This window comes from Acanthochromis polyacanthus, chromosome 12, assembly GCF_021347895.1.
Source record: "Acanthochromis polyacanthus isolate Apoly-LR-REF ecotype Palm Island chromosome 12, KAUST_Apoly_ChrSc, whole genome shotgun sequence".
NCBI lineage: Eukaryota > Metazoa > Chordata > Actinopteri > Pomacentridae > Acanthochromis > Acanthochromis polyacanthus.
Window position 1 is genome coordinate 26294070 of NC_067124.1, and position 6000 is coordinate 26300069.

The following is a 6000-nucleotide window of genomic DNA, read 5'->3' on the forward strand; positions in this document are numbered from 1 at the left end:
AATCCATAACCTACTGTTTAAATGTACCTCACGGTGTCTGATCAGGATATCGTCTCTGAGCTGTATGCTGCTCACACTCCGCTTGTGACTGTGCAGCACAAAACTGTCCAAGGCTACAAACAGGTACATCAATTTGGAGCATGACAAGAAATTCCCTTTAGGTGACAACAAAATGTACATGCTATTAGATCAGCTGCAGTATACTGTGATGAAATAAATTGAAGCCAACAGATGAAAGCTCGGGGCCCCAAACAGGAGAGAGAACACTATTAAGGTGTGCTACCATTCCCTTATGTTACACTGCCATCCTTTGGACACATGCAGAACTCAGCAGCAGGACATATTTCAGGAGATGAATGAGGAATTTTGCATGAGATTGTAGTGAAAAATGAACTTGGCAGGTACATATTTGAAGTAGTTAAATGTAAAACTTTGTAGATGTATATCTATATAAGCACTCGCTCTTTGCAGCAAAATAACATCTGATTTAAAAAAAAAGTGTTCCTAATATAAATGTTTTCCTTCTAAAAACCATTTCCAAGGTATGCAGTATGTTAAACTACCAGTAGTGGAAATGAACTACATATACTTACTTGTGTCAGTGAGATTTTGCTCTGTATATATATGTATATATATATATATATATATATATATATTTTCTTCATCAACATTTTGGAGTTTTCCAAGTAGTACAATTAATTATGATTGATTGTAATTAAACAATCACATTATTTTTTCATCTTTTTCAATGTGCTTTTTTCTTTAAAATTGCTTTCTATCTGCTAAAATGTGGATCATATTGTCTTAAATGTCAATTATCAGCATGAAGCTCATTAAGAATGAGATTTGAAACTCTTCATTATCAGAGTTTTCAAAGAAATACGACTATATGAAATTATCGACAGAAGGCGCAACAGTCAGAAGAGCTGCAACAGTTAGAAGAGTTGCAACACAACATGTCATGGAAAAACTACAGGCGCATCATACAAACAGTCAAATAGAGGCAGACTGCATCAACAGAGAGGAACAGCTGCAACACAGTGGAAGTACATCACATATGGCAGCTAGTGGCATGCAGAGGCACAATCAATACTTCAAATGTAAATAAGAGGGCAACACAAAAACACAATTCAGTGTGGACAACAACTAAATCATTAATGTGTCTATAAACATAATATTTTGTTCACTTGCTTTTAAAGAGCTTGAACAAAGGAAGATCCAGAACAAACATGGACTTCACAGACTAAAAAGTCTTCTGCACAGTCAGTCCCAGCTGTGTCCTTTTTTGTGTTTGACCACTTCACCTCCCTCTAACCGGGACAGCTGCTACTGAACATAGACTGTTTATTCTGCTGTCTGATCAAAGAAAAATGTTTCTGCTGGTAACTGTTCAGAAAAAAAATAAGAACACAGATATATAAAATTTTAACTTGCTGTTGCTGGGAAGGTTTCTGTAATATTGTTTGGATCGTGGCTCTGGACTCTGAGGGTAACTTGTTCTTTTATAACAAATCAGATAAAACGTTAATGCCCTTGCTGTGGCAAATAGCTTTAGTTTCATTTGATTTGATTACATTAATGTTTAAGTTGAGATTTACAAGAAATATTTTGTAGTATTTTGTGTAAAGTGAATACTGCTGTTAAAAAGCTCCTTATTTTTTCAGTGTTTGCTAACCAAATGTTCTTGCATATTTGTTCACATTGCAGTAATTTTAAAATAAAAGTGCTGAATAAACTACTTTTAAATTCATTATTTCATTTTGCATATAGCAATGAGATTAATCAAAGAAAAATCATGTGATTAATCTTGATTAAAACATTTTTTAGCGTGCCCAGCACTACTGTTTTTTTTTCCATGACTGGGTGTGATCATATGTGTCACTTGTGCTCACACCCAACATGATCTCACAGCATCCAGGAGCACATCTGACCATCACTGAGGTGAGAAGGTGAACCACTGGAGGTCAGCAAAGACAAGATTTTCAGCAGATGTTAAGTCATGCTTTAATAAAGTAAGATAGAAGAGAGGTTGTTTTTCCCCCAAGGAACGTCTTGGTTCTTGGAAAATCTTGGTATTATAATATGGAATTATATTTTTAGTTATGATCTCCCGAGAAGAACAATATATATGCTGTAATACAAACTCCTATTTATGATTCAGGACCCTTAGGGAGGCATCTGATCATCCGAAATTCAATGTACAGTAAGGCAATGAGCTTAAAAATACAGTAAGTACCAAATTACTACATTTTCAGTCAAAAAAGGAACAAGGAGTCATTTAACACATGATGTGGCTCCCACGAAGCCTAATATTTACATTTTGGAGTTAGTCTTGGAATACATAAGGAGACAGAGAACAATGAGACAAATTAAATCCACAGAAGTACTATGACAAACAGGATGCTGTTTCTGTTTAAGAATTTAACATCAATTTGTTGATAAGGGGCACCGAGGAAGATTTTTATGCTCGTAACAAAGTCTCATTAATGTGGATGAATCTTCGTTATTTACACTTATTAATGCCCCCATTTTCGATTCATGAATCATTTTGGTTTTGTAAATATTTGTATTTTATTAATTTTTTGTCGACTCGTCCAGAATTTCCTGTGAGAGACGGAGCGATTTACAGCAACTAAGGTGCGCGTGCGCTGACGGACCGTAGCAGAGCGGAGTTAGTTGTTTTTAGCAGTAGCAGAGCGGAGAGTTGGTTGAGAAGACGGCACACATGGAGCGCAAAAGGAAGCGAACGAAGCAAAGTCTGCAAGCAAAAAGGTTGTCAGATCGACAACGAAGCAAAAGAAAAGTTCATCTTGGACAGGCATTTCAGAGGTGGAGAGAATTCCGGGAGCAAAAAGGAATCAAAACAGATGCCGAGCTGGCTGTGCTTCTCCTAGACAGGTACGTAACTTTAGCTCTTTGTAAGTTTGTCTTTTGTGTGTGTTGCTTGCGATGTGTGGTTAGTAGACTATGGGATTAGTTTGACTGTGACTGGTTTAGTTGACTAACTTTGTGGCAAAAACACTGTGTGGGTATTGGCTAATGTAACGTTAGCTCGGAGCTAACGTTCGGTTAACTCCGTAGCTGGGAGCAGCTTTGACAACTCGGTTTTACAACATTAGACCGCGGAGTCATTTACACACGTTATTGTTCAACAATGATTTCAACTCCGCCGGCTTTCCTGAGGCTCACTCGCTCGTTTACGACGGTTTGCGACAGTGCGCGCCGAGGCTCACGGGAAATGTAGGCAACGCTACATTTCCGCTAAAATCTTCCTCGGTGCCCCTTTAACATCGGTTGATGCTAGAGGTACGGACGTGTTAAGGTCACTGAAGAGCTGGCGATGGTTAACTACTATTTGCTGCACATTACAGGCAGTTTATATGAATGACTTTGACGGCGAACATTGTATAATTTAACCAACAATACACCGTCTCCTCTCACACTTTAGACAATGTAGTTTTTACGCTTTTAGACGCCGTGTCTAAAGTGTTTGAAGTCCAGTTCCTATTAATTAGTTTACCGCGTTCAGTGGTGGAAGCGGCTGACAAACTCCATTGCAAATGTTCCCATTTAATTTCGGACGCTAATTTACAAGATAAAATTAAGGATGTCGAATATGAAACAAACACTCGTGAATGGTGAGGAGCAGCTCTTTAATTCGGCATGAATTTAAAAAACCCACAAACTCGATTTACTGTGATATTGTGAGATTTGTTTGTGGTTATGTAAATTAGCCATTCAACAGAGTCCGCTAACATTAAAGTGACTGTGACAGGGTCTGTGTTGACAGACGCAAAAAATACGTCAGGGTTTTGTTTAGGTTGTTAATATGTAATAGTCTGTCGCTACTTTTGAAGGTAAAAAAATACTTATAGTTTGCTGGCTGTTAGTTCTGCCATTCATTCCGCAGATTCACCTCGAATCACGGAAACGCCTTCATCAGCGTCGCCGGCTCATTAATATTTATGTCGTCGGATTGCCAGCCAATCACGAAGCGCGTTCATCAGCCGGCTCATTAATATTTATGTACGGCTCATTAATATTTATGTTAAGGGAAAGTGCCGTATCGGGTCCGTATCTGTAGACACTACCTTTAACATCTGTAAACAAAACAAAAACGTATCATCAAAGTTTTCTGTTAGACTTTGTGTTCTTCTAAGTTTAACTCCAAGATTTTAAATTACTTTCATTTACTGCAAATTAATATCTACTCCAAATGTCTCACTAATAATCATTATCAGCCTTAAAAAACCCACAAAACACCCCTCTATACTCGACCACACTTAGTACAGTCCAGTTCCCCCTTCTATAAATCTGCTTGGAATCTTCCACTTCCTGTTTGTCAAAGTGGCCTTCTACCTGGACAGGTTTTGTTGGAGCTCATGCAGCAAACATTTTGAGTAACTGCACTTTAATATGGATGGATGACACTGAATTAGAGTCTATTTTAATGAGACTGAGTTCAGATGTGTAGCTCTGTCATTAAATAGGAAATTATTTCTCAGAATTCACGGAGAAAAGTCTGAAATGTTTGCTAGGTTAGTGTCCCACATGTTCCTTGGCTCAGCTAAAGCTAACTCTCTCCAACTTCTGGATCTCCTGAGTTGTTTGTTGTTAAAATATCTTGCTAGAGATGCTGAAACTCAGAATGTCTGAGATGTTTGTTCAAAATAAGCTCATTCTCAGTCTTATCTGAACTGTCCTCTTTTGTTTGAACTTTCCCTAAACTTAGGAGTTCATGACAGAGCAGCACATCCAGACTCAGTCTCATTTATGTAGAGATTAAACTTCAGTGTCATTCATTGATGTTAAAGTGCAGTTTTTCAGATGTTTGTTGCACATGCTCCCGACCAAACCAGTCCAGGTGGAAGACAATGTGAAGAGAAGCTCCAGAGGATGAATCCAGAGGATGAATATTACACATTTACATTGGAAATAAATGTCCTTTAATGAGACATTGTCATGCAAAAGTTGGATTTCCCTTTAATAATGTTCAAATTTTTGTTGAGTGTTTTGTTGATGTTGGTTTCTAAATGTTTTTTGACACTCGACCCCAAAGATTAAAACCTTTTATGGCTCACAAGCTGCAACAATTCACACATTATCAACTATCTTTCTGACTAAACTAAGATAAAAAGTGAAAAACTGTGTGATTCCTGCATCATGAATGTAAATCCTTTTGGTTTTTATGACAATAAACTGAATATATTTGGGTTTGAAATTTTATAAACCAAAACAAGAAATGAATTACTGGAGAAAACAATCAACAGATTAATGGACAAAGAAAATGTGTTTTTCAACATATATGGCTGAATTACTCCAACATTACAAGATACATACAATTTAAATTCAACTTTATTTATATAACGCCAATTACAGGTCAAATTGTCTTAAGACGCTTTATTTTTATATTTTTGGTCATATTTTAAATATGACAAAGTAAGAAATTTAAACCTCTTGACTAATCCAATTTATTATTTGGTTTTTAAGAGACTAATCGACAATTAAAATAACTTTCTCCACTAAAACTAATAAACATGAGATCAAATAGAAGGAACAGTTTTAAATACTGCAGTCCCACAACGACAAGAACAAAGTTTCTATACAAAAACTAAATCTGCTGGTGGATTCCATTAAAGTCTTAATAAATGATAATAAAGTGTGATACTAAAGGTTTATGGTACTAAAAATCTCAAAGTAAAGAAATCAAGTTGAACATCTGGATGGAGGTTGATAAAAGTTGACCTTCCTTCATTTCTCTGGAGCCGACTCCATGGATTTTAGGGATGGTGGTTAAAGACCTGCTCTTCTAGTCATCTTCCTTTCAGTCGCTGTTAAAAGTCACTCCATCCTCGCCGACTTCAACACCTCTTCATGACAAGTTCTTCTGCCTCCGACCTGGTGGAAACTCCAGAAACTCGGGAAACCCGTCGAGACTTGATTTTCGAAAAGCTCGTCGGGCGGGGGAAGGTGTGGTGGGCGGTGGGGGAGTAGAGGGGG